Source organism: Polypterus senegalus, chromosome 6 (assembly GCF_016835505.1).
Source record: "Polypterus senegalus isolate Bchr_013 chromosome 6, ASM1683550v1, whole genome shotgun sequence".
NCBI lineage: Eukaryota > Metazoa > Chordata > Cladistia > Polypteriformes > Polypteridae > Polypterus > Polypterus senegalus.
Window position 1 is genome coordinate 75,949,159 of NC_053159.1, and position 5,650 is coordinate 75,954,808.

Sequence of the window (5,650 nt, forward strand, 5' to 3'; positions counted from 1 at the left end):
AACTGGAAAACGACTTCTAACGGAGAACCTGAATCGCTCTGCAAAATATTCCGTCGTCCTGGCAGCAATCCACCTACAGTACATGCCTACCACATCTCTCAAGAGTCAAAGCCGACAGTTTCCTTGCACAGAGGAAGAACGCCACATGATAACTTCATTTATTTTATATCCTTCGCAAACGAACGGCAAGCAGTTTTCACGCTTGCTGCAAAATGTACAGTAAATGTTTTTTTGCTGGCTCAAGCGTTTCTCCTAGTCTAAGTACTCATGTTGCAAACACTCTTAAGTTACCATTCAAATACATCATTATTTTCAAAATAGTATTTTGAGTGAGCAAGAGGAGTGGGTGGGGCATTAAGACTAATCGAGATTTCTGGATTGGCTCGTCACTCTGTTGGACTTGTGCGCAAACCGTGAACACCCTCTCTGTCCTTATTGGTTGACTTTTGCTACACATCGTTAGCTGCGATTGGTCGTGTGGGATACTGGGCGGTGTGCATTGTCTCCACCCGGGTTCTGGTCGGTGTTTCTTCTCGCTCTACTCCCATTAGTTGAGTGATTGCAGGTGTTGTGTGTTTGTGTTTACTGTTAGGAAGAAAGAGATCAGAGAGAGAGAGATAAAAAAATAAATACTGACAGTGAGAGAAAGAATACGAGACTTTCCATCCTCCCCTCGGGCTTTCCCATTTCCCTGCTCCCTGTCATTCCTTCCTCCCTCCTCGACCAGCCAGCTGAACTTGAACAAACGTACACCTTTCGGACCCTCCGCCCATAACCCCTGGGACTCTCCCTCATTTTCCATCCTTTCTTCTCATCGTTTTTCAGGTAAGGCTGATTAACTGTGATTGTGTAATGGGGACGACTTCCTCAACAAAAATCTTTCTAAGAATGGCATGACATAGCATTGTAGGAGCATAGGGCGGTATGCGGTGATCGAGACCGTCTTCTCCGTAGGGTTTGAAAAAAACTCCTGAGGTCCGAAAGGAACTCAAGAACAAGTTCAAATTTATTGAAGTCCAGAGTTTTACCAATAAGCTAAGCCATAAAGCAGAGGTAAAATATATGTTGTAAATCAGGTTTCACTTCAGATTTATGTTGTTGTTATTCCTGAATTGATTGTTTATAAATAAACTGCAACATGATTGATATTTAAAGACATTATGGGAGTTATTTTTGCCATTGCTGACGAGGGCTAAAATAATCATATTGTACTTCACTGTAGTAATATTGCAGTCTGCAAATTCTGTTGTTCTGGCCATCATCCAAGAACTAAGACACGGGGCTTTAGAAGATTAATGGGGGGGTCTGTGGGGTGGGTGGGAGAGTCTAAACAATAAAAGGGCTGAACTTTGCAGTGCTAAGACTTTACAATTTCTAGGACTTTCTAAAATATACAGTTAACATGAGCATTTAAGTGTAGAGTGGGCTACTGATTTAAAAAAAAAAAAGCTATTTTGAGATTATAAAAAATAGAAAACATGACAATAAAAACTTACACATGCATCAGTAAGCTGGGTAAGAAAGAGAAACTGTACTGCACACATTCAGGACCAGGAGTGGACTAAGAGAGGAAAATCGCTGCCTTTGCCATTTAAGTCAAATACTGTGATGTTTTCGATGACACATCCCTAAATAAAGGCATTTTTTGTGCATATGTACAGCAGTGCATAAAGTAACAAGTATGTTTTTAACAATAAAAAAGGGCAACTCGGTCATAAACTAGTTTTGATGTTGTCAGCCTCCCAGTATTTTTTTCCAACTTAATTCATCTTAGTAATAACTCTCCCTGAGATTTTGGAAATAGGATGAAGCCAAACTAATCAGTGAAGCGGATTGGCAATGTCAGAAAAAACGCAGAATTTGCAGTTTTCTTATAGTATGATCACAACTGGCTAATAATCAGTAATATCATGTAAGTCAAATAATGCACCACCCATCCCTCTAGATGCTTCCTAATTACGTAGGAAATAATAATAAATTATGGGTTCTGTTAAATCCTGTTAGAGGTCCCAGAGTTTCTATTATAGTCATCCAACAATGTCATGCTACTGTAAAGTGCAAATATTATGTCTTTGCAGAAATTCAACTGTCTTGTTTTTAGACTGGGGAGATGCTGTTGCCTATGTTAAGTTACCCTCCATTACCCCATCCTTGGAGTATCAACAAATATTCACATGTTTCTATTATCTAAAGTACATTAAGTACAATATTAACAGCAAGAAATATGTATTTAAACATATTTTAAAAAGTGCTGGGAGCATTAAATTTTGTGTGTATTTTTCAAAATATTTTGAAGTGCAATAAGGGGCATTTAGGTGGCACAGTATCTAATACTCATACCTCCAGGGACTTGTGTTAATTATCTGAGGTTTGCAAATTATCCTTGTGGGTGTTCATATGAGTTTTCTCTGCCTAGTCAAATTTCCTTCCACATTCCAAAGATAGGTTTGTTACTGAGGATGATAGATTGTAATGTTATAAGTGAAAGTACGAGTGATACACTGGTTTTTCAATGAAAGCTGATTTTTTACTTGCACTGATTCTGTGTGAATAAAATGTAGATCCCACCGTCCCTGAAATTGATTTGTACATTCAGCCATTTTCAGATTTTTTCCATTGTACAAATTCTATCTTAATTATTAACATTGGTATGTTCATGAAAGTGTTTTCATATGGTTGAGTTGAATACTTACTTTTTAATGGTAAACTTAAGTTATTTTTTTGTGTAGCCTATCACAAAACAATAAAACTTCTTTTCCTGTTGAAAAATGCCTCCTTTTATTCCTGTTTGACAAGCTTTAGTTATTCAAAGTGAAATTACTTGGTAATAAACTACAAGGTCCTTAAATGTTGCCGGTTTAGCACATTTTATAATTTATCCATTTATTTTTATTTTATATCACTTCTTGTTTGGGCCTGGGTTTATTCTGGACTGGAATGAGTTCTTTGTGGAATTTGCACAATCCTTCCAACTCTTAAGTCAGCTGGCAACTCAGAATTGATTTTATATACCTGTAAATGTTGCTGGCAACTGTTTTTTTAGTTTCAGGCTGGCTTGCTTTTTTTTGTGTGGCTTAAATATATTTAAGAAATCTTGCTTAAAATGTAAACATTCTAATGGTAAAAAATGCAATAAAATATCTTCAGAGAAAGTTTAATGTAAACTTTTTAATGCAGCAGTTCAGTGCTTATAGTAACTTTTTAAGATTGTTCTCCTTGATTTTTTTTTTTTTTTGGTTAACCCATATAAGCAGGTCTATTTTAACACCCTTGAAGCTCCTGCATTTCTAAGTTCTATTACAACTAATGCCAGTTGCATTGTCACCCTATCTTGTGATCTGTCATTTTACAAGATTAAAGAGGTGGAGCAGTTCAGTTTTAAATATAAGCAGCACAAGGCTATTTAAGTCCATTCAATCAAAACACAATTTAAAGTAATCCTTTAGAAATGTTAGTATAAAACATATTTTCAAGAAGTGCACATATCAGAAAATGATCTTTGAGAATTAATTGATTGTTCAATTCAACATAATATAACTTACCCATTTCTTTAGTTGTAATTCTTGAGATTCTTTTTGCATTGTGGTTGGAATTAATAGTGTAACCTAAGCACCCATTCCTCGATTGTGCAATGAAACATGAACATTCCAATTAATAAATGTGGATATAGAGGAGTATGTTTCTCTTTCTAATATGGGGTCCTGTAAGACATATGGGGAAGGATTAACAAATGTAGAGCACAAAATAATATGGTTACAGCAGAAAACAAATAATTCATGTCCCAATGAGCCTTTCTAAAGAGATTAGTATACTTCACTAACCTGTGTGGTGTGAACAGCATTTATTGCTAAACATACACTAAAACCTTAAGCCTCTGTTACCAAGACTTTCTTGGCAGTTTTGTTGTGCATTAAGCAGCATCAACAGGTCTTACAACATGATAAGAAATGGATTGGGGAGAAGAGCTCATCCAGTGAACAGATATAATTGATAAAATAGTGGAAGGCGAAGTATGAAGGCTTTGCTGACTCTGATGTACTGTACAGCATGATGATGATGATGGTGGTTGTGTGTGTGTGTGTGTGTGTGCATATCTATCTATCTATCTAATACAGTGTATAGTACAGTATAAATATGTTTAGCAAGTAATTAGGCAAGCCTTTTACTTTTATGTAAAACTTTCTCCAGGCAGCATAGGGGTAAAATTGCTAATGTTACTGCCTCACAGATCCAGCATTCTGATTTTGAATTTGCTGCTGTCTGTGGATAAGCTGCACTTTCTTCCTCTCTGGAGTTTCCTCTTTGAACTGCGTTTTTTGTATAGTTTAGGTTGATTAGGTTTAGGCATATGGTCAGTTAAGTTCAGAGGATATTTCTAATAGACTTGTTTGTTTAAGAAAAAATTTATTTTGCATCACATCCAAATTCAATTAATAAATGATGCATTTACACATAAGTTAGTTACCTTTTACTTTGTCTTTAAATGCTTGTTCCGTACAGTATATAAATTAAGTGAAAGAGAAGAACAAGTGGCATGACTGTGCTATTTTTGTATGCTTGATTAATATTTCCCCTTGGGATTAATAAAGTATCTCTATCTCTATCTCTATCTCTCTATCTATCTATCACAAGATCCTCCAAACCACCATACACCAGTGACAGTCGTAACACTCCTTTGGTTCCCTCAACCACTTAACTGTGGATGTCATTCATAGTTGTCAAATAGGTAGCAATGCAGTAGTTTTTAGTAGCTGCTATGAAAATACTACTACAGTATTTTAATGGATATTAAGATTATAAGTCCCAAGTGCTTAAATTTGCCTCGTAGCAGTACATGTGGTCTGTTTAAGATTCAAAACTGCAGTGGCAGAGAACATAACCAGTTAATTTCTAACTATATTATCTGAATGATTTGTGCTTATACCTTTTTGATGGTTTTTTTGTTATATGACTTTTAAGTTTAAATTACTGGCTTTTGCACATTTTATTTTGTTCTAGAAGTTTTTGGATTTGTGGCTTTGTACTTTTAAGATTTTAGGTTTTTGTATGTTGTACCTTCTTTTTGATTTAATCATTCATTTTTTTCCATTTTATTTAGTTTTATTTTTTTCTACTACTGTATATTGTTTTGTGTTTGTATATTATATGATTTATGGCTTCAGTATTTGAATTCCTTATTGTTGAATTTTTTTTTTAATTTGGAATTTTGTAACTACTTTTTGAAAACATCTTTTAATTTGTCAGTTAAGATTTGTTGTGGCCAGGGATTTTCACTTTTTGGTATTCATTTCAAGATCATTCATAACAACTACAGTAGGTCTTCTCCTGCTTGCTTAAACATCCATAGTTGTTAGCAGTGACCTTGGAGTTCCAATAAACTTTCCAAGTTTATTCCCCAATTCTTTTAATAAAATAAATCTTAGGGTTTTTTTAATGGTTAATATATTTTGAGCATTTCTTTCCTTGCTGTGCAGTTGAATTTTTTTGTAGTGTCTCTTTAGGAGGGTTACAGCAATATGCTCCATAATAAACAATCTCTAATAATACTATGACCATATCCTTACTATTTTCTTTAAGTTTTAATTTCCATACTCCACCATACTGAATACTAAATGGTGCATTCTTCAAAAAACACGTTTAACAGAATATT

The 5,650-nt window shown here is 34.8% G+C and overlaps 1 protein-coding gene across 8 annotated transcripts in view; it reads left to right on the top strand.

Moving 5' to 3' along the window:
• The first annotated feature begins 525 nt into the window (after positions 1–525).
• Positions 526–5,650, top strand: part of LOC120531189 (poly(rC)-binding protein 3) — a 393,138-nt gene continuing 388,013 nt past the window's right edge. For all 8 annotated transcript variants that reach the window (XR_005634070.1, XM_039756359.1, XM_039756360.1 and 5 more), the window contains exon 1: positions 526–825. The gene's annotated coding sequence lies outside the window, so the exon portion shown is untranslated. The remainder of the gene's footprint in view (positions 826–5,650) is intronic.